Source organism: Giraffa tippelskirchi, chromosome 12, assembly GCF_054371585.1.
Source record: "Giraffa tippelskirchi isolate mGirTip1 chromosome 12, T2T-mGirTip1v1.2.pri, whole genome shotgun sequence".
NCBI lineage: Eukaryota > Metazoa > Chordata > Mammalia > Artiodactyla > Giraffidae > Giraffa > Giraffa tippelskirchi.
The window spans coordinates 130,914,106-130,937,417 of record NC_137286.1 but is presented as its reverse complement, the minus strand read 5'-3'; the positions used below and the strand labels follow the sequence as shown (position 1 = coordinate 130,937,417).

At 36.9% G+C, this 23,312-nt stretch overlaps 1 long non-coding RNA gene across 1 annotated transcript in view; it reads left to right on the top strand.

The window, feature by feature from the left end:
• The first annotated feature begins 10,073 nt into the window (after positions 1-10,073).
• Positions 10,074-23,312, top strand: part of LOC145530203 (uncharacterized) — a 31,575-nt gene continuing 18,336 nt past the window's right edge. Inside the window, exon 1 of the long non-coding RNA XR_014071545.1 lies at positions 10,074-10,349. This is a non-coding gene — a long non-coding RNA (uncharacterized LOC145530203). The remainder of the gene's footprint in view (positions 10,350-23,312) is intronic.

Genomic DNA, 23,312 nt, shown 5'->3' with positions numbered 1-23,312 from the left:
TTCCATCTCAAACAACCATGGAGAAAATAGGGCTGAGGCATAATAGAGCTTAAAATCAACTTTATTAAATTGAATTTCTCCAGAATTGAGAAGATATCTCACTTTTTCTATAGCCTTCAGGAAAACACTTCCAAAGAGGTATTTTAATAACCATTTAAGCACACAAGGACAGCTGTTCAGGTGGCCTCAGAGAGGATGAAAAATTGCGTATGTCATCTGCCAGAGCACATACTAAATTACCTTGCCTACAGAAACTTTTTATTTGCCTAGAAGGTATTTATTGCCCTACTTGAGTTGTTAGAAAAACAATGTCCTAAACTTCCTATGGCAGAAAATATATCAATGAAAATTCAGCATCACTTTAATCTTTTAATATGTACTCCGTTATTAGTGGCCTAAATTTCTTTGACAGAAGATCAATGAAAACTGTTTCACTTTCATCTTTTACTATACTCTCTGTTACCATATTTCTGTGCTTATTAACAGCATTTGTAAAGGATTCGACCATTTTCTTAATATGCATTATTTAACATTTCATACGGTATATTCAAACAAAAGAACACATAGTTCACACAGATTCAAATTATTTTCAGAGATTTAAGTTGTACATTGCAAGCTACCTTTCTAAGTACTTACTGTTTCAGGACATTTCAATATAATCAATCTATGGATCTTTGTTACTGTACTTAAAAATAGTTAATCAAAGTATTATTTCATTATTACATCTAATACTGAATATTCATATGCTTTTACCTAGAGAAATTTGTGGTAATTTATATAACATGGTAAAAAGAATGAATTCACCAATATAGATATTTTGCTAATTATTAAAATCCTTTTCAGTGCTAATTCTTATGTATTATTTCATGTGTACATCAAATTTCCATTTTACACAAAAATGTTAATTCATATAGTGAATTTTGAATAAAGAATTAAAAAAACACCTCATAATCATAAGAATGGCAACTGTCAAAACAAAGTTTTGATAAGGATATGGAGAAACTAGAACACTTGTGCACACTTGGTGGGAATGTAAAATTGCACAACCACTGTGGAGAACAGTATGACAGTTCCCCCAAAATTAAAAATAGAATTACTATAATAGCCAACAATTTCCCTTCCAGGTATATAAAATAAATTGAAAGCAGGGTCTCAAACAGGAACTTGTAAACCCACATTCATAACAGCATTATTCACAACAGTCAAAATTAGTACTTGTAAACAGAATTATGCATAATAATAGAAGCAACCCTACTGGCCATCACTGAATGAATGATAAGCAAAAGGTATATTTTATTTATACATATTAATATACATATATACACTCTATGGGATATTATTCAAATTTTAAAAGGAAGGAAATTCTGACCAGTTGCCACAATATGGATAAAACTTAAAGACATTATGTTAAGTGAATGAAGACAGTTACAAAACTGTCTGAAAAATTTGGCTTGATTACACTTACATGAGGTACACAGTGTAATCAAAATCACAGAGACAAAAGATAGAATAATGGTTGTAAGGACCAAGCGGAAAGGGAGAATGGAGAGTTATTGTCTAACATATATACAGTTTCAGTTTTACAGAATGAAAGGAATTCTAAAGATATCTGGTGGCGATGATAGCACAACAGGAATGCATTTAATACCTCTAAAGTGTACACTAAAAATGGCTAAGATGGTAAATTTTATGTAAATTTTACCACAATAAAAATAATTGGAAAGAATGAATCTGTACAAAAGATCTCATATGCTTCTAAGAGATAAATTTGATGGAATTGTAAATGCATTGAGCAAGGTTTACCATATCAGTGTTGGGAGATGACAAGAGAAAGATTTTTCTGTCCTCACATATCTTTATCACATAGATGAGTTCAGAAACACATGAGAATGTCTGTAGTGTGAATATGTGTTTTTGTGTATTTAACTTTTACCAAACTTCACTGTGAAATCATAATTTATGATTAAATTTGATAAATAATCTGATAAAAAATTGTAGTCATAAACACCTGGACATTTAAATATCAGACTGTTTTACTTGTTAAAAAAGAGGTGTTATTTAAAATGCATGTACCTAAGTTATGTTTAGTAAACCAAAATCCATTTGAGAGAAAAAGCAGGTGTGGCTAAAGTATTGTACTATAGTTTGTCCAGAGAATTTTTCTTGTGATGAATTCTACTTACTGAGCACGATTAAACTGTTTTAAAATAGGTTGTCATCTTTTTACACCTATGTTCCAAAACCCAAGAACTGACAAACTCTAATTTGACCATACAAATCCCATTGAATCTCCTTATTCAGCAGAAAGTATGTGACGACTTTGTGTGTCTCTCTGCCTGTACAGACTGCCTTTCAAGAATTAGGGTAGCTTTGAGCAGATCTGATTCAAACACCACACAGATTCACTTCTCCCATACTTGCACATAAATTTCAAAATTTTCAGAGACAAGTGATATTTATACAAATAATACAATCAAAAAGTCCATATATTTGTAATACTAAATATGTTGAATTATTTTTTTCCCAAAAGGAATAAATAAATTGAATCAAGGCAAATAATCCAGGTGAGCTGCTTTATTTTGAATATACACTAAATGAACATGGAAATGTTATTTACCATATTCTGGATTCATTAAATGAAAGAATTTGCTAAATTTATGTGTCCATAGAATTAGTGTAATTTAAAAATCAGTTGCTTTTTGCACACATGCCTAAACTGTATTATTAATATTAAATAAAAACATTATTTTTCTAACATATCTAACATTGAATATCTACAAATTTTTAACTTGGGAAATTCATAGTAATTTGTGGCAACACAGGAAGAAGAATAAGTATAAACTACTACCTTATTTCACATATCTGTTTTTTCATCTCAATTTTTAACATCTGAATAAGTTATAAACACTTGCAGTTGCTATATCAGAATCATGTTAGGCTACATGAAAAAGTTATTCGATTTCATCAAACAGGGGTTTTTTTCTGTTACATAAATAATGCAAAGAAGGGCTGTTCAGACAAGGAATAGCAGCTCCATCATGTTGCTGGCGATTCTCTTTTCAACCTTCAATTCCACCTTCCTAGTATCCTTACAAAGTGGTTTTCACATCTCTAGCCATCCTGTGTCCCAAAGGGGAAGATGGGGAAAAAGGCGATAGTCAGAAGGTGCAAATGTATTCCATAGGTCTACCAGCTCTAACAAGCTGAAAGAGATGAAGCAGATTTTAATATGTGAAGACATACACATACATAATAAATTTTTAAAAATTGTCTTTAAGCATAGGAGATTGGAATTAGGAATCAGATGGTTCATGGACAGCAACCTGGAAAAATTCAGTTCAGTTCAGTTTAGTCGCTCAGTCATTTCCAACTCTTTGTGACCCCATGAATCGCAGCACGCCAGGCTTCCCTGTCCATCACCAACTCCCGGAGTTTACCCAAACCCATAGCCATCGAGTCAGGGATGCCATCCAACCATCTCATCCTCTGTCGTCCCCTTCTCCTCCTGCCCTCAATCTTTCCCAGCATCAGGGTCTTTTCCAATGAGTCAGCTCCTCGCATCAGGTGGCCAAAGTATTGGAGTTTCAGCTTCAACATCAGTCCTTCCAATGAACACCCAGGTAGGATGGACTGGTTGGACCTCTTTGCAGTCCAAGGGACTCTCAAGAGTCTTCTCCAACACCACAGTTCAAAAGCATCAATTCTTCGGCGCTCAGCTTTCTTTATAGTCCAACTCTCACATCCATACATGACCACTGGAAAAACCATACATTTGACTAGACGGACCTTTGTTGACAAAGTAATGTCTCTGTTTTTCAATATGCTGTCTAGGTTGGTCATAACTTTCCTTCCAAGGAGTAAGCGTCTTTTAATTTCATGGCTGCTGACACCATCTGCAGTGATTTTGGAGCCCAGAAAATAAAGTCTGACACTGTTTCCACTGTTTCCCCATCTATCTGCCATGAAGTGATGGGACCGGATGCCATGATTTTAGTTTTCTGAATGTTGAGCTTTAAGCCAACTTTTTCACTCTCCTCTTTCACTTTCATCAAGAGGCTTTTTAGTTCCTCTTCACTTTCTGCCATAAGGGTGGTGTCATCTGCATATCTGAGGTTATTGATATTTCTCCCGGCAATCTTGATTCCAGCTTATGCTTCCTCCAGCCCAGCGTTTCTCATAATGTACTCTGCATATAAGTTATATAAGCAGGGTGATTTTAAAAGTCTTTTAATTTTTACTCTGTATAAACAGAGTAAAATACAAAAGATTAAAAAAAAAAAGCTGGGTGGGTGTTTATTATCCAGAATCAGAAACAAATGAATCAAAGAATTAGAAGCAAAGATTAAACCAAAAAGAACTGAGATTGGAAGGTTAAATGCACCGGAATATAGATCTTGAGAAATCTAATGTTACCAAGATCTCAGGTGGTTACTGTGATGCAACTAAAGAAAACATGACACAGGAAGACATCCTTTATAATCTATATAACTAACTTTTAACTTCCTTTCTGGTTAGAAAGCAGAGACTAAGTATGAGTGATTCGCAGCTGTTAAGAGGAAGTGACAGCAATTCATTGCCAATAAGAGGATTACTGTAAAATTTTATTTTCATCTTGGCTGGAGTAAACGTGGGTGTTTTAAAATTACAATATCTATACCAGATACTGCATAGCATTCAAGAGCACTTTTTAGAAAGTGCAGACTTGCTGACAGGGTCCAATGATAAAGGAATTTCACACATGTAAATTCAGTAGGGGGATATTATGTTGGTCTCACTAATCTACTGAGCTTCCTGCAGTTTCAACCCAACTGTTGCAAGGCTTTTATGGATTAGTTTAGACCAAAATGTTTGTGAATGGAAATTGTCAAAAGCAAAGCACGTAAAAAAGTTCTAAACATGAAACTGCATTGTGAAAGGTATATACATATGTACATATTTAATCTTTAGAAAGAATTAAGCTCTTGTTTAAATTAAGGTTATAGAGAGTATGATCAAAATATGTCTCATAGTAAGCATTTGATAAAAAGCATCACATGGAAAAAAAAAAATAGAAGTCTTTTTCCTGAAACAACAAAATTTATGCATTTATACTAAGAATTTTTTCTTAAGAGCTTGGTTAAAAGTCATCATTTTATACATCACTGATTTTCAAAATTTGAAGCATCAAAACCTGTTTGTAAAAATAATTTAATGGAGACCTACAATGTCAAAAACGTAGAAGAATTGCTCTAATTAAAACAGAAGTCATTTAATTTCTACCTCACGCTATTAATTGTTTAAGTGCTCCAAATTTTCAATCTAAACAGCATATATTTTGAAATAGTTTTGAAAAGTGATGCTTTTGAAGTGTATTCCCATAAAATTTAAAATTTGAAACGTGTATTTTGGGCACAAAGTTCACTATAAAATAGAGTTCAGTGTGCAAAGTGTTACACTATACCACCTGTCCCCACACACTCACCAGAATAGTACATTTGTTATAATTGATACACCAGCACTGACACATCTTTGCCATCCCAAGTCCACAGTTTCCATTAGGATTTACTCTTCATGTTGCATGTTCTATGGTTTTTGACAAATGTATGTGACAGGTATCCACTGTTACAGTTTCCTGCAGGGTAGTTTCACCACTCTAAAAATACCCTATTCCACTATTCATTCCTCCCTGCAAACCATCTGTGGTAACCACTGATATTTTCTCGGTCTCCATAGTTTTACCTTTTCCAGAATGTCATATAGTTGGAATCAGATAAGATAGTATTCAGGCTTTTGTGATTGCCTTCTTTCATTTAGTCATATGCACTTAAATTTGCCCCACATCTTTTCATGGCTTGATAGCTCATCACTTTTTACCAATGAATAATAGTCCACTGCACAGATATCTCATTGTGGCTCAGCAGTAAAGAATCTGCCTGCAATGCAGGAGACCTGGGTTTGATCCCTGAGTCGGGAAGATTCCCTGGAGTAGGGCATGGCAACCCACACTAGTTTTCTTGGCTACAGAATCCCATGGACAGAGGAGCCTGGAGGGCTGCAGTCCATAGGGTCGCACAGAGTTGGACACAATGGAAGCGACTAAGCAGCAGGAGCACTGCAGATAGAGCCACCAGTGGCAGCTGGGGAAGACTGAGGGCAGGAGAAGCGGGCATCAGAGGATGAGATGGCTGGACGGCATCACAGATGCAATGAACATGAAGCTGGGCAAACTCTAGGAGATGGGGAGGGACAGGGAGGCCTGGCTGCTGCAGCCCATGGGGTCACAAAGAGTTGGACACGACTGGGCAACTGAACAACAACAGCAGATATAGCACAACTGATTTATCCATTCACTTACTGAAGACAGTCTTAGTTTCCTTCAAGTTTTGGCAATTATGAATAAAACTGCTATATACATGCATGTGCTGGTGTTTACATAGACTGAAGTTTTCGTCTCATTTGGGTAATACAAGGAGTCTGACGGCTGGATTGCTGGTAAGACCGGGAGGTGCTGCTCTACATCTTCACCAGCATCTGGCGTTGTCAGTGTTTGGGATTCTAGCCACTGTAATATCGTTTGTCTACTTTAAATTATGAAATATGTTTTTCAGATGTCTTGCTATCATGTTCCTGTTATTTTAGTTCCCTCTTCATAAAAATGATGTCCTATAAATAATACATAATCATAAAAGTATGATAAAAACCTCATTTTTAATGAACATAGAAAAATTAAACAGGGATTTGCCCAAGAAATTCCCCAGGGATTATTCCCTTTGGATGGTCTTAATATTCTTATTGTTTTTTTCTCTGAAGAGAGCAATAACTGTGGTTTCCTCCTAATCAAATTTACCCAGAGAAAAAGTACTTTTATTTTCCTTCATCCTATTGAATAACGATTGAATTTATCTTGTAACATTATAAAATTTTTTTAAGTTTAGGTATCCTATACTTCAGCATTATATTCTTAATAAGTATTTGTATAATACTGCATGACTTTTTCCCATTCATTTCTCTTTAATAGCCATTAAGTTAAAAACCAAAATCAGTGTGTTGGTTTCCATTTTTCTGAAAGCTTGTAAGACATATACAAACATAATATATATCCTTTATTTTTCACTTTTAAAATCTTTAATTCAGTAGAATTTTGTCTGAGATTATTTTATCATCTAATCCTTAAAAAGAGAAATCACTGTTCTTCTTTACAGGTCTTTTCCTTCTTTCATTTTGTTAAAGCTGCATTTATATTCTCTAGTGATCCGTTGGTCTGTGTGTGTGTGTGTGTGTGTGCATGTGCTCAGTCATTCAATTGTGTCCAACTCTTTCCGACGCTATGGACTGTAGTCTGCCAGGTTCCTCCATTCATGGATTTTCCTGGCAAGAATAATGAAGTGTGTTGCCATTTCCTATACCAGGTGATCTTCTTCTCCAGCCATGCAGGAGACGAAGGGATCGAACCCACAGCCCCTGCTTCTCTTGCATTGGTAGTATGATTCTTTACCACCGAGTCACCTGGGAATCCCCACTGGTCTATGTACTCAAATCTGTATTGCCTTCTTTCTCAAACTTTTTCAAGTTTGTCATCCAATTTTCTTAGGTCAATCTAATCATGTTGACCATTTACCATCTGCCAAATCTACCCAAGCTGTTTAACAAAACTGAGAAAAGACAATGACTCTTACTAGGGATCCCAAACTTCTGATCTCAGCTACCCATTCAGGCTGTACTAGACATTCTGAATGGCGTATTCTAGAAGCACTTTCTTTCACTGGCCTCAAGTTTGCTTCCAATTTCAAGCCAATGATCTTTCTCCATAAACCTTGATCCTTCACCCTTATATTTATCATTTCTGTTTAAATTTGGATAGCTTAAATAACCCATAGATTGTATTATCTAACTTCACTAAATGCTAGGTCAAATGAGGAAAAACTACAGATGCTTACTGATTTAATCTGGGGGGAATATTAAATAAAGTAATCAGATAATGTCCTTAACACTATGCTTGATAAATTGAGAGTGCTCAGTAAATGTTAGCAATTAATATTTAATTATTATGACCATCAAACCTTCCTGAAATGATTTTATTCTTATTAAATGGCTATAATAGTATTGGAAAATCCTTATCAAATATTATTAAAACATTAATAGAAATTATAAGGACATGTATTATAAAGTACATTCGCAAGTTCAGTTCAGTCGCTCAGTCGTGTCCAACTCTTTGTGACCCCATGGAATGCAGCATACCAGGCTTTCCTGTCCATCACCAACTCCTGGAGCTACTTTCTAGTCACTTAAAATTAGATGACAGATGGAAATTATTTAGTATTTTCCTCATTTTAAGATCCTAATTTGTTGGTGAAGCTAGAAAGGGTATGATTTGTCCAAACACCTTCCACCCAAGCCTCATGGCAATAAAGTTAAAGGAAAATAGATTAGATACATGTTACAATAAATGTCCATGTTTAATCATTGATCATAAGATTATCAGAAATTACAGAATATCAAACAGTTCCTTATTTCAATGACCCTTTCTGATATTATTTAAGTGTACATTTTAAAACTGATTTCAACTCAAGATTCATCATTGACTTATTACTTTTATTTATATTAAAAAACAGAGTTCCTAATATAAGCTATCATTATACCAAGCATTTTATAAATAACACTAAACTTAAGCCTTATATAATCCTAGCAAATAGGGACTCCTATAATTTCCGTTTTGTAGGAGTGAGTTAAGAAGATGAATTCACTCTTTCAAACAGTCCCATATTCTTACACGTTGAATTTGCTCACAGTTTCCTAATCAGACTATGTTTATCTGGTTGATCAAAGTCAGTGCTTCCACATTCAGTTCAGTTCAGTTCAGTCACTCAGTTGTGTTCGACTCTTTGCGACCCCATGAATTGCAGCACGCCAGGCCTCCCTGTCCATCACCAACTCCCGGAGTCCACCCAAACCCATGTCCATCGAGTCAGTGATGCTATCAAATCATCTCATCCTCTGTCGTCCCCTTCTCCTCCCGCCCCCAATCCCACCCAGCATCAGGATCTTTTCCAATGAGTCAACCCTCCGCATGAGGTGGCCAAAGTGTTGGAGTTTCAGCTTCAACATCAGACCTTCCAATGAACACCCAAGATTGATCTCTTTTAGGATGGATTGATTGGATCTCCTTGCAGTCCAAGGGACTCTCAAGAGTCTTCTCCAACACCACAGTTCAAAAGCATCAATTCTTCGGCGCTCAGCTTTCTTCACCGTTCAACTCTCACATCCATACATGACCACCGGAAAAACCATAGCATTGACTAGACCGACTTTTGTTGGCAAAGTAATGTCTCTGCTTTTAAATATGCTATCTAGGTTGGCCATAACCTTCCTTCCAAGGAGTAAGTGTCTTTTAATTTCATGGCTGCAGTCACCATCAGCAGTGATTCTGGAGCCCAAAAAAATAAAGTCTGACACTGTTTCCACTGTTTCCCCATCTATTTCCCATGAAGTGATGGGACCAGATGCCATGATCTTAGTTTTCTGAACGTTGAGCTTTAAGCCAACTTTTTCACTCTCCTCTTTCACCTTCATCAAGAGGCTCTTTAGTTCTTCTTCACTTTCTGCCATAAGGGTGGTGTGATCTGCATATCGGAGGTTATTGATATTTCTCCCAGCAATCTTGATTCCAGCTTTTTTCTTCCAGCCCAGCGTTTCTCATGATGTACTCTGCATATAAGTTAAATAAGCAGGGTGACAATATACAGCCTTGACGTACTCCTTTTCCTATTTGGAACCAGTCTGTTGTTCCATGTCCAGTTCTAACTGTTGCTTCCTGACCTGCATACAGGTTTCTCAAGAGACAGGTCAGATGGTCTGGTATTCCCATCTCTTTCAGAATTTTCCACCGTTTATTGTGATCCACACAGTCAAAAGCTTTGGCATAGTCAATAAAGCAGAAATAGATGTTTTTCTGGAATTCTCTTGCTTTTTCGAGCGGATATTGGCAATTTGATCTCTGTTCCTCTGCCTTTTCTAAAACCAGCTTGAACATCTGGAAGTTCACGGTTTGATCCCTGGTTGGGGAGGCGGCTGCGACGGCTCGGCGCGGAAGCGACGCGGCTGCGACGGCTCGTCGCGGAAGCGTGGCAGCGAGGCGCTAGGCCGGGCCGGGGGCCGGGAGCCGGGGACGGCGGCCGAGAGGCGCTAGGCCGGGCCGAGTGCCGGGGACGGCGCCCGACAGGGGATAGGCCGGGCCGGGGACCGGAGGCGGCGGCCGACAAGGGCTAGGCAGGCCGGAGGTCGGGGGCCGGGGGCGGCGGCCGACAGGGGCTAGGCCGGGCCGGGAGCTGGGGGCCGGCGGCGGCGGCGAGAGGAATTACCCAAGGCCCAAGGTAAGAGAAACCAAAGTAAGACGGTAAGTGTTGCGAGAGGGCATCAGAGGGCAGACACACTGAAACTAAAATTACAGAAAACTAGCTAATCTGATCACACGGACCACAGTCTTGTCTATCTCAGTGAAACTAAGCTTCCACATTACTATGAGATAAATCAGGTACATGGGTTAAAACCAGTTTCTTATCATTTACCTTATAGGTATTCCAAAATGACTAAGTAAATGTATGTAGTACTCAAGGTGTTGGTCAAATAATTCTTTGCCAACTTCCATACCCCTTTTATTAGTAGGCAATATATTAAAATAAACCCCATATACATTTAATAATTACTCAAATAGGTTCAATGGTTATTGGGCTACAGTATGTTAGAGTAGGGGTTTCTCAGGTGGCACGGTAGTAAAGAATTCGCCTGCCAATGCAGGGGATGCAGGAGATGCAGGAGACCCTCGTTCCATCTCTGGGTGGGGAAGTTCCCCTGGAGTAGGAAATGGCAGCCCACTCCAGTAGTCTTGCTTGGGAAATTCCATGGATAGAGGAGCCTGGCAGGCTACAGTCCATGACATCACAAAGAGTTGGATACAACTGAGCGACTGAGCACACACACGTTTAAAGAGCAATTTGGTGATACTCTGATTTCTTGATATAACACCAGGCATATTAGTTTCTGTAAACATATTGTAGTCCTTTAATTCAACTGGCTGATAAACTTCAAAGTATTTTAACCTAAAAGCAAAGTTGTGGTGAGACTCACATATGTTCCTCAAACTTAGATTTCTATTTCTTAAATTCTTTAGTATGCTTTTCTATTGATTTCCTTTACCAGAAAGTGTTTGCTCAGCTTTTGAAATATGCAAGAGATTAAGGTTGCTGATTCACTGATTACCATTTTATTGCAGGATTTATGAAACATGTATTTTGTTGTTATATACACTCTAAATCAGTTTATGTGAAATATTTAAGCTTTATATTTGCTATTCAAAAAGAGAATTGCAAGCTTTCTGTAAGAGTAAAGCTACCTATATGATGCTTTCATGGAAAATAGTGTTCAAATTCTGTTTAATTTGCAAAGTCAATTCTAGACCCAACATTTTATTATAGAAAGGATTCAGAATGTTTGTGTCTGAAGGCTGTTATTTAGCTATTGACTTTATGTTTATATATCTTCGTATATCTTCCCTGGTGGCTCAGACAGTAAAGCATCTGCCTACAATGCAGGAGACCTGGGTTCAAACCTTGGGTCGGGAAGATCTCTTGGAGAACCCACTCCAGTACTCTTGCCTGGAAAATCCCATGGATGGAGGAGCCTGGTAGGCTACAGTCCATGGGGTTGCAAAGAGTTGGACATGACGGAGCGACTTCACTGTCTTTCTTTTATGTTTATTTACTTCTATCTTATCTACACTAATAATGTAGAAGTTAAAGGAGTAGGTATAAAAAGAGTATTCAGTAAAATTTTTGGAAATAGGTATAATGGAAAAGCACTGTTATCATCTAGATACATGAGTCACAGAGTAAATGCAGAACTAAGACACTTAGGCAGGGATGAAGGCAGTCAGAGACCATTTTTTTTCTTTCTAGAAAACCATTCTATCACAAATAAAGACACTGTATTTCTCTCTTTCCATTCTAGATGCCTTTTATATCTCTATTTTTTTAACTTGTTAATTTGGTGAATTGTAATGTTGCTCTTGCTGTTCAGTCATTAAATCTAGTCTAGCTCTTTGCAACCCCATGGACTGCAGCAGACCAGTCTCTGTCCTCCACTATCTCCTGGAGTTTGCTCAAATTCATGTCCATTGAGTTGGTAATGCTATCTAAGGATCTCATCCTCTGTCGCCCCCTTCTCCTTTTGCCCTCAATCTTTCCCAGCATCAGGGTCTTTTCCAATGAGATGGCTGTTCTCATCAGGTGGCCAAAGTATCAGAGCTTCAGCTTCAGCATCAGTCCTTTCCAATGAATATGCAGGTTTGATTTCCTTTAGGATTGACTGGTATGATATCCTTGCTGTCCAAGGGACTCTCAAGAGTCTTCTCCAGCACCACAGTTCAATAGCATCAGTTATTCTGTGCTTAACCTTCTTTATGGTCCAACTCTCACATCCTTACATGACTACTGGAAAAATCACAGTTTTGACTATATAGAACATTTTCAGCAAAGTGATGTCTCTGGTTTTTAATAAGCTATCTATTTTGGTCATAGCTTTCCTCCCAAGGAGCGAGTGCTTTTTGTTTTTTGTTTTTTTAATTTCAGGTAATGACTCCTGCTCAACTATTGAGCTAAATTTACATTGGTAGGATAAACCACACTAGATCGTGGAATATTTAAATAGATAGGTAGGTAGATAAACTGATAGATAGATAGATATAGATTCAATTTGCTAAAAATTGTTTAGAATTTTTGCATCTGGGTTCATGAAAGATATTTGTCTGTAACTGTTCCTTTTTGTCTATTTTTATTAGGGTAATCCTAAGAAAATGAGGTGAGAGCTATTCACTCTGTTCCAATTTTTCAAGTTTCTTTTACAGAACTGGTATCATTTTTTTTTTTTAAATATTGTGTTCAACCTACTGATAAAGACATCTAGATAAGGAATATTCCTTAGGGTAAGTGTTTGAAAAAGGCACTTAACTTCTTTAGTAACCTCTTTCATTACTGATACATGTATCTTTTATCTCTCTTTTTCCTCTCTGATTTATCTGGCTATATGTTTGTCAATTTCATTAATTTTTCTCAAAGAACTGGCTTTTTGTTTCATTGATTTCTCTATTTTTTGGTTTACTGATTTCTACTCAGATCTTTATTCTTTTCCTTCTCCTATGAATTTCCTATATCCTCCTTTTCTAGTTTCTTACATGACTGCTGAGGTAAATGACTTGACAAGATGTTTTTGCTTTACTAATATAGGCCTTTAGAATTATACATTATTTATTTCTTAAGTATTTCTTCAGCAGATCCTATGTATTTTGAAATATTGTGTTTTCATTTTTCATTTAAAGTATTTTATAACTTATTTTCAGTGTAGTTTTATCAGTTGCCACTTCATGTGTTTTGGAATTTGGTTCACAGATATGTAATGATTTAGGACTGTCATGTCCTCTTGATAAACTGACCACTTCATCATTATGATAATACACATTTTTATTCTGAAATATACTTTGTGTGATACTAATATGCCAAACCTAGGTTTCCTTTGATTAGTGATAGCAGGATATAATTTTTAACTCATTTACTTTTAACTAAATTAGTTACTTTTAACTAAATTCAAAGTACATTTTTAGGTAGAAATAGTTTGGTCTTGATATTTTTGGCCTTTTCATTGGGTTTTTGCATACTGGAAAACAATGTGGCAGAGTTAGTTAACATAAGTTTGAAAGCATGGCTTAGAAATCCCAGAGGAATTGGGAATGAGATTTTTATTGTAACACTGTCTGATAGTAGGAGTCGGTGCAACCTAGGGGCCCACTATTGAGGACAGGATGAGCAAAGGAGAGCACAAACTATGAAATATTCTGAAGTGTTCAGAAGCCAAGAAACCACTTGTATGATAAGTAGTGTGGCTAGATGTTTAAGAAATGTTGAGTAAAAAGTATGACATAGAAAAATGTTGATATCAAAACTCCACTTATGTATAGTCACAACCATACCAAGCTACACACTTTTAAAGAATTCATAAAAACAGAAGGACACATATTAAACACTTAGGATAGTCAGGAATATGCATGAGAGAAAATAAACAGATGCATAAATAATATGCTACTAAAGTAAAATTAAATAATTCTTTACTCCTAGGATCCAAAATTTTTTAAAATTGAATTAAGATTAAGACTGAAAACTAAAGTTCTGTGGGTTCAAGTATGCCTAATATTTTAATACAACTTACTGCATACCATTTAGGAAATAAACCTGTTTTGAAGCAGGTATTTATGAGACAGGAGGTATACTTGTGAAGTTATTGATTGTTTATTGCCCTCTAGAGTATGCTCACATTAATTAGCATGAAAATCAGCTCAGTAACAATTAATAAAGAAATGTATTTCAGTGCCATATGTTTCTGTTAATTCATGCATGCGACCGCAATTACCAAGAAATGTTAAGCAGAGATCAGACAATTTTACTGATCCTAATCAAAATTACAAAAGTCAGACTTTATAATAAACTGGAGTTAGATTATGAGTTTGGATTTTAGTCATGTCTAGACAGTTTCCAAAACAGCCTTTCTTAATTATCCATACCCTATTCCTCTGATAAGAAATAAAAGGATGGTGGTAGAGCTAAGCTTCAAATACAACACGTTTCCTTAATTTGAATCGGTCTTCACTAGCCATGTGTTTGATGGATCTGAACTTGAAAAACCAACGATTTACACAATGTTTTATGTCAAATATATTTCAATTAACACAACAACAACAACCAAGGCCTTGTCTGAGGAGTAGAACAGCCAGGGCTGCTGCTGACATGGTACAGCTTGCACAATGCAGTTTGTAGGGGGCACCATTCACCTCTCTGTATCATAGATGTGTATTCATATTACGACAATTTTTGGCAAATGGCAGTAAATTCTCTAGAGAATTGGGTGATTTATTCTAATACTCACATAAATGAAATTCAGCTGAGCTCATGAAAGCAGCATCTCCAGTTTAAATGAGGTATTGAGATGCTATTCCCCTATACTTACTACCTTCCTCAACTCACTTTTCTTTCCTCTCTTGCTTTATTCTAAAAAGCAGACAGACTTTTTCCCGTCTCTCCTGGATAATCTGGTACTTATGTGAGCAGGTAACTGTTTCTACTCTTTAAAGCACAGGTTCCACTCCATCATTCTTGGTCATAATAGCAGAATGTCAAATGTAAGACTCTCACATAAAACTAAATATAAATAAATTATAAATTTCACCCATAACCTAAATCAAATGAACAAACAGGTAAGTAAATAAACTACCTAAATATTAGTACATTTGGGATGTCGTTTACATTTAATTTTATGAACTTAATAAATGCTTGCCCAAGACTGGTAGCACAGTGCCCTGGTGTGAATGTTTGGGGGTGTGTATCAGAGTGTGTGTGATATGGTTGTATCTAAGTTGCTCTGAGTTCTTCCTCTGCTTTTGCTGAAACACTCGTTAGTCATTTTTACTTCACTCCAGAGAAGCATTTAGGCTTTATTTTGAAATAAGTGTGTTGGGGACCTCAAAGTCCACTGTCAAGTTGCATGCTTCTCTAGAAGAACTCACAGAATTCAGGAAAGCTGTTACATTTATGGTTATGGATTATTACAGTGAAAGAATACAGATTAAAATCAGAAAAGGAAAAAGATGCTTATGGTAGGTCCACCAGATATGAGGCTCAGGCTTCCAGTCATTCCCTCTCAATGAGGTCTCAGAGATAGCATTCAGTCCTCCTAGCAATGATGTGCCACAACACACATGATATGCTGCCACTCAGGTAAGATCACTCGAGCTTTGACTTCCAAGATTTTTATAGGAGGTCAGCTACTTATGTATGTGGCTTTAAGATGACTGACTTCAGCTACTCAGAAGTCAACGTGACACAGCATGATCCGTAGCCCCAAAAATACAAAAAAATAAAAAAAATAAAAAGGCATTCACCATAAATTACAGTGTTAGTATAAACCATCATGCATGCTCCAAGATCTCAAATACACAGACTCTCTTATCAGTTGGATATGCCAGGGGCTCAGATCATCTCCTAGGAACTGTTCAGTGGCCAGTCCTGAAAATCCTTTGGAATGTCAAGCGTTATAGTTTCCAGCAGGAAACTTCCAGAAGAACAGGCACTTGAAAGTGTGATTTTTGTTTTCTCATTGACACAGATAGTCTTAAATCTTCCACTACCCAACGATCTACACTGAATGCCTACTCTTGGAACCAACCATAACTGTGCTTTCTGGATCTTCTCTCACTCTCTGGCATGCCTCCACTAGCGATTTGGATGTAGTGGTGGAGTGTGCTTGGCTCAATCTGATGGCAAACTTTCAAGTGAGGCTGCTGATTATTACACCATAGTTCAACAACTCTGGGTGATAGTGCCTACAAACATAGCCTTTCCATTATGCCCGTGGCATTTGGCAGGCCACACAGGTGCAGGTAGGCTGTTAACAGAAAGAAGCCATTATCATTCATAGTCAATCTTGAGCACTGAGAGGCCAGGATGAGGTGCAAAACGTCGCCGCCTTCCTCTTTGCCTTCTTTTGATCTATATATATTTTCTACTAACAGGAATACTGGAAGCCCTTGATTTCTTAGATGCCTCCTCTTTTCTTTGACCTCTCTGGCTTCTGCATGGAATCCAAGCTTCACCCTGATCATGGCTAGTTTAGTTGATGGCACTGAACTAGGATGTCCCCTTATTCTGAAATCAGTATATCAAATGATCCCTCATGGCCTCACAGAGAGACGCATTTACTTTTATTTTTCCTGTGATCACTATAAAGGACTTTAACATTCAAGAAATAACCAGGAAAGAAAATTCACTCCAGCTAATGTTGAATTCTACTGTGCACCTGTGTCATATCTTTTATGTATTTTATGCTACAAACAATTCCAGAGACTATAAGAAGGGACAAGTGAAGGAGAAAGGAAGCATTGTTTTGTTCTATGTATATTTTATTGTCATGTTTCTGTCAGATTTTAAAGCACACGTCATGCCTGTGTTTACAAGCATACTTGTGTATGGTATATATGATACATCCAAATGCACATAAATGGAAAGAGAAAATATATCATATGAATTGCACATTTTCTCCTACACAGTTCAGAAACTTTCTCCTGCAGTTTATAACCTAGAGGCTTAAACATATTGCTCTTCTTGAGGATAGGGGATATAACCATCTTCTTTATAAGTTGTCATCACAATATGTGTTGGATATCCTCAACAGTCTATTTGTCTTTATTTGTGGAACCATTGGTATTAACTGGAAATTTACTAGAAACACAGACTCTAAGATCTGCATACAGACATACTGAATTGAAAACCCTGGAGAGAGTCCTCAGCAGTTTTGGTTTTATCGAGTCCTTAAGGTGCTTCTGAAGCACACTCAAATTTTAGAGGCACTGTCTTAGAGAATGAGGAAAAGAAAAGCGAGCATAATTTTGGAATTTGAAATTGTAGATTCATGTTATGATCTTATTTTATGCTCGAGAAAACTAAACACACATCATAGAGATAATTTATGGTTCTGATAGCAAATACAACTAGAAAACACAATGGATGATAGATACAGATAATATGGGCCCTGTCAGAGAAGTGTTTGCTGCTTTCACTAAAATGTGTTCCTTGTATTAAATAAAGCAGCTGACCTATATATAGTAATTTGGGATTTGGGAGAGTAACATCTGGTGGGTGGGTAACATGATTTGGAAGGGATCTGATCATTGAGCAACTCCTTCTGGTCATTTTCCTGAATGCCAGTTATGTTTAAACATGCCAATGAAAATGCAGCTCTACTTCATATGTAACAGATTAGATGGCTTAGAGAGGGTGGGAACTAGCCAAAACCAAGCTTGTTTCTGTCATACAGGGGTTGTGTAAACATGCCGAGGGAGGATAAATTGCACATATAATACAATTTTGTCCTAGAGGACCATTTAGATTGCTTATGATATCTCCCATAAAAGGAAATAAAGCAAATGGTGTGGATAAGCAGCAGCCAAGTTTTCCTTGGTGGCTCAGATGGTAAAGAATATGCCTGCAGTGCAGGAGACCCAAGTTTGATTCTTGGATTGGGAAGATCCCCTGGAGAAGGAAATGGCTCCCCACTCCAGTACTCTTGCCTGGAGAATCCCATGGATAGAGGAGCTTGGCAGGCTACAGTCCATGGGATCATAAAGAGTCAGACACAACTGAGTGACTTTCATTTTCAGACCTTCTTTTAACAATCCAGAGGACATGGACCTGCATCGTAAAATTGCTGAGCTTTAGCCCAGGAGAGTAACATTATGTAGAAGGTTATATAAGTATGGCTTCCACTTTTTGTTTAGTTCCCAAGTCCAAGAGAAGTTTATTTGTTTGAAACTCACAAGGATGAGGAAAAATTGAAAAAGATCCAACTCAGTTTTATAATATATTACATTATGCCAATGTAATATATATGTATACTGATTCTCTCTGTTCTAATTAGAAAAAACAACTCTGGACTCAAAATCCAGAAAATATGTAGAAGCAGGGCAGAATATTTTTCAATAAGCATGTTCCTAATCTTAAAAAAATATCTGAAAATAAGCCAAAATTGCTGTTGGACATATTATACAAAATCTACACATGCCCAGCATGGTAACTTGGCTATCTCATTGTCCTTTTATGAGGCTGTCAAAAAATATCCCTCCCAAAGATATGGTCTTTATCCCTGGAGTTTGTGAATGTATTACCTTATGTGGAAAATAGGGTATTGCAAATGTGATCAAGGCTTTGGACCTTGAGGTATAGAGATTAATAATGGGTTATCTGCATGAGCCCAATCTAATACATGAGTCCTTATAAGCAGAAAAACTTTCCTGCGTGTAGTCAGACAGAAATGTGACTTATGGAAGAAGTTCAGAGAGTTGTGACGTAAGAACCAGCCAGACTACGTGTTGTTGGTTCTGAGATGCACAGACTACATCCAAGGACTGGAGAGAGTCCTTTAGGAGCTAAGAGTGGACTCTAACTAATGGCCAACCATGAAATGGGGACCTCAGACCTTCCCCTACAAGAAATTTAGTTCTGCTAACAGGTGAATGAGCACAGAAACAGATTCTCCCTAGAGCTTGCAGAAAGAAACACAGTCTGGCTGACCACTGATTTTAGTACAGTGAGACCCATACCAGACTCTGACCTACAACAACTGTAAGACAATAAAGTTGCATTAATTCCAGTTTATGGCAGATTGCTATGGCAGCAATAGAAAATTCATATACTTCATATGCAATATTTCAAAAATTTAACTCTAATATTCCTCTTAATCCAGATCTTCCCCCAAGTTTTCTGATCTCTATAAATGGAGTCACCATGTGCATACCCTTCCATCTGTTGTAGGCATACCCATCAGAGGACAAATAAATGGTTCTGCCAGAGTTTTCTTTCTAAGCATAACTAGAGAAAATGGGCAGATCACTGACAATTCTGCAGCAGGAAGAACCCACAAACCAGCCCCATGCTGAGAGTTGTGCAGCCCTGAGCACAGGTACAGATGTAGGCCCATATATCACGTCTGCATATTTAACTGTCATAAGTGAGTGGAACAAAATCTTAACAGCTTTACCTTCCAATGTTTCAAATTTAGCTTCTTTAAGTCCAGGTATACCAGATATCCATTTAGAAATCTCAGGTTCCTTCCTGGTGTTTCTGTGCTTGTCTGTAGCAGTGGAAGGAGTGCCGGCACCCACCCAAATCCTAAAGTGTGCAGCTTAGGGAGGAGCTCTTCTAGCCTGGGTCAAGGACGGGTATAGGAAGTTTAAAAAAAAAAAAAAAAGGAGGAAAAACGCTTAGTCTTCATGATTCTTACAGTCTATTGGGCAGACAGAATATAAACAAGAAACATAAGTAAAATATATAGTGGTTTGAAAAGTATGTCTATACCCAATTTCATTAGACATGGTCAAGGCTTTATCAAAGTGTTTCTGTTAGTTTTTTACTGCATGAGTGCTAAGTTGCTTTAGTTGTGTAGAACTCTTTGCGACCCTATGGACGGTAGCCCATCAGGTTACTTTGTCCACCTGATTCTCCAGGCAAGAATACTGGTGTGGGTTGCCATGCCCTCCTCCCAGGAATCTTCCTGATCCAGGGATCGAACACGTGTCTCTTAATGTCTCCTGCATTGGCTGGTGGGTTTTTTACCACTAGTGCCAGTGAAACAAATCACCACAAGCTTAGTGATTTAAGATCCACGTTAATTACCTTCCAGCTTCTGTATGTCAGAAATCTAGGCATGGCTTAATGGACCTTCTAGTCAGGGTTTCTCAAGACTGCAATCAAGGAGTTGGCTGGGCTGAATCCTCCTCTGAAGGGTCAACTGAAGAAGAATCTGATTTCAAGCTTCTTATTGGCAGAATTCATTTTCTTGTACCTGTATGGTAGGGAATATGGATTGGATTTTGTTTGTCTTTCTGGCAGTAGGTTGGATGTTCTGTTGTTCTAGAGATCACCTATATGTCCTAGAGGCTGTCAACAGTTTCTTATTATGAGGGCTTCTCCAACAAGGCTGGCTATTACAATAAGATTGCACAGTCTCTCCTACCTCCAATCTCTGACCTTGGAAACATCCAGGCTGTCTTTTAGGGACATTCAAATTATTTAAGTCAGGTAAATTCAGGATATTCTCCTTTTGCATTAACTCAAAATAAACATATTAAAAACCTTAGTTACATCTGCAATATTTATTTACTTCTCCACATTCTATAGGTTGTATAAGGCAATTACAGGTCTTGATTGCATTCAAAGGATTATACACAGAAGGAATATCATGGTACAGGGATCATAGGGCCAACCTACTATCTACCACATGGCATATACGATGCATTTACATTGTTCAGTATTCTTGACAACACTTGGCACTATCAGTTTTTATTCATCTGTGGGATAAGAATTGCTCAGTTTTAGTGGTTTCAGTTGTCATTAATTATTAGTCAAATTGCCTTTTTAGTTTCTCAATTTTATATTCTTCATTTAGATTCCCTTTTCATTGTATTGCTTTCTTATGTTTTTATTCTTTCAGATTTTTTTTATAGCTGTTTGCCTTTTTAGATGGAGAAAATAGACAATTGCATGACATTAAAATGCATTTTTCTGACAATTTTTGCTGTGACTTTTTGTTTCTTTAACATTAATATAATTATAAGTAATCAATCCTTTTGTTTGTGTTGTGTGATTTTTGTATCACTTTGAAGAAATTTCTCATATACAAATTCATAAAGGGACTTCTTTTAAGTTTCAAATTTTATGTTACCGTTTAGTTTTTTAACCCACCTGGAATGGTTTGCTTGTGAGTACAGGAATTTCTAACTATTTTTCCCATATATATGCCAATTATCAGATCTATTAATATTTATTAAATAATCATCCTTTCTCAATTTTTATTTCTCTATTCCATCAGATATCAAGATCCCAATTGTGCCTAGAATTTTCTTTTTGTCAATGGACAAATTTCACCAATAACACAATATATCATTTTTACAATATAATAAGTCAATTTTTAATAGGTGTAATTTCCATTTTTCCTTCAATTTGACATTTTTGTTCTTATAATTTCTATTTAATACTGTTGTAATATTAACTTGTTTGCTTACATCAAAGCAGTTAAAATAAGACAGAATTTTTAAAATACATTGCCTTTATAGACTGATGTAAGTATAATTGACTTTTTCATATTGCATTTTCCTATACATGGACATGACTGAAACGACTTAGCAGCAGCAGCAGCAGTAGCAGCATACACAAACAGGGGCTTCCCTGGTGGCATGATGGTAAAGAATCTGCCTGCGATGCAGGAGACCCAGGTTTGATCCCTGGGTTGGGAAGATCCTCTGGAGAAGGGAATGGCAACCCACTCCAGTATTTTTGCCTGTAGAATCCCATGGACAGAGAAGCCCAGCAGGCTACAAGTTTGTGGGGTTGCAAAGAGTCGGACATTACTGAGCCACTAAACAACAACAACAGTTGAAGGAATTGTGGGGAAAAGAGGTGACCTGCCCCAGGTCAAAGCAAATAGGGGGCAGAGCTGAATCATACCCTGGTTATTTGAATTCAGCATCTGCACTTTCAGAGGAGCAACTACCCATGCTCCTCTCCGTGACTGAACATTATCAAACATTTTTTGTAATGTTTAAAAATCCATTTTTATATTAACCCCATGCAATTTTTATGACTTCACTTTTTATCTGCACTACCTTTTCAGTGTCTGACTTATCGGTGCATGCAATCATTTAGAATATATATTAAAGTATACTTACATATTTGGTTGTAAAATGACTTAAATAGCATAAATGGACAAATATACAGACAGAGCTCATAAATGATGTTTAAGAAACATGAGACTTCTTCATTTAATAAGTGTCAAAGATACATAGTTCCCTATCACAAGAACAATTAGTCAATCCATATTACCCGATAGGTAGTAACAGTGGCAAATGTGTGTGTTTATTTGGGGACCATTAAAGAGATATTAGGCAAATAATTTGCATATCTAATGGTAAATGTTCATTTCAAGTGTAAGAAAAACTTCCAAAATGCTCTGGAGAATTGTTTTACTATAGTAAATAAGCTGATTGGAATTGATTGAAATGGAAAATTACTGACTGAAAATATGTCAAGAAAAACCAGCTGTTGAAGTCAGCTGTTCTGATATAAATAAAACAAGTTAAACCACAATAGAAAAATCTTGGAAATTTGGAAATTAATCATACCTTCTGGAAATAGACTAATAAGAGAATGCAAATTTAGAGAAAATAAAATTATAAATGACTTGGAAAACAATAACAAAATTATATTGTCTTTACCCTAAACCAAATTTGCTTACAACTTAAAGGATTGCTGTATCTCTTTTTGCAGGTGGCACTAGTGGTAAAGAACCCACCTGTCAATACAGGGGACATAAGGGACATGGGTTCGAGCTCTAGGTTGGGAAGATCCCCTAGAGGAGGGCATGGCAACCCACTCCAGTATTCTTGCCTGGGAAACCCCATGGACAGAGGAATCTGGTGGGCTACAGTCCACCAGGGTTGCAAAGAGTCTTATATAACTGAGAAGACTTTGCATACACACACACTCTTCTTTGTTGTTCTGTAGCAACTATAACTTTATTAGAACTAATACTTTAAAAAAAATAACAAATAGTCTGCTGGTAATTTTCTAAGCATATACTAAGTTACCTTTCATTATGTGACCAAGGTTCATTGTCTATAAATCAGCCCCCAGAAATTAAAGATACTTAGAAACTTTTAACATGGAGATTAGAATGCAGTGTACTGT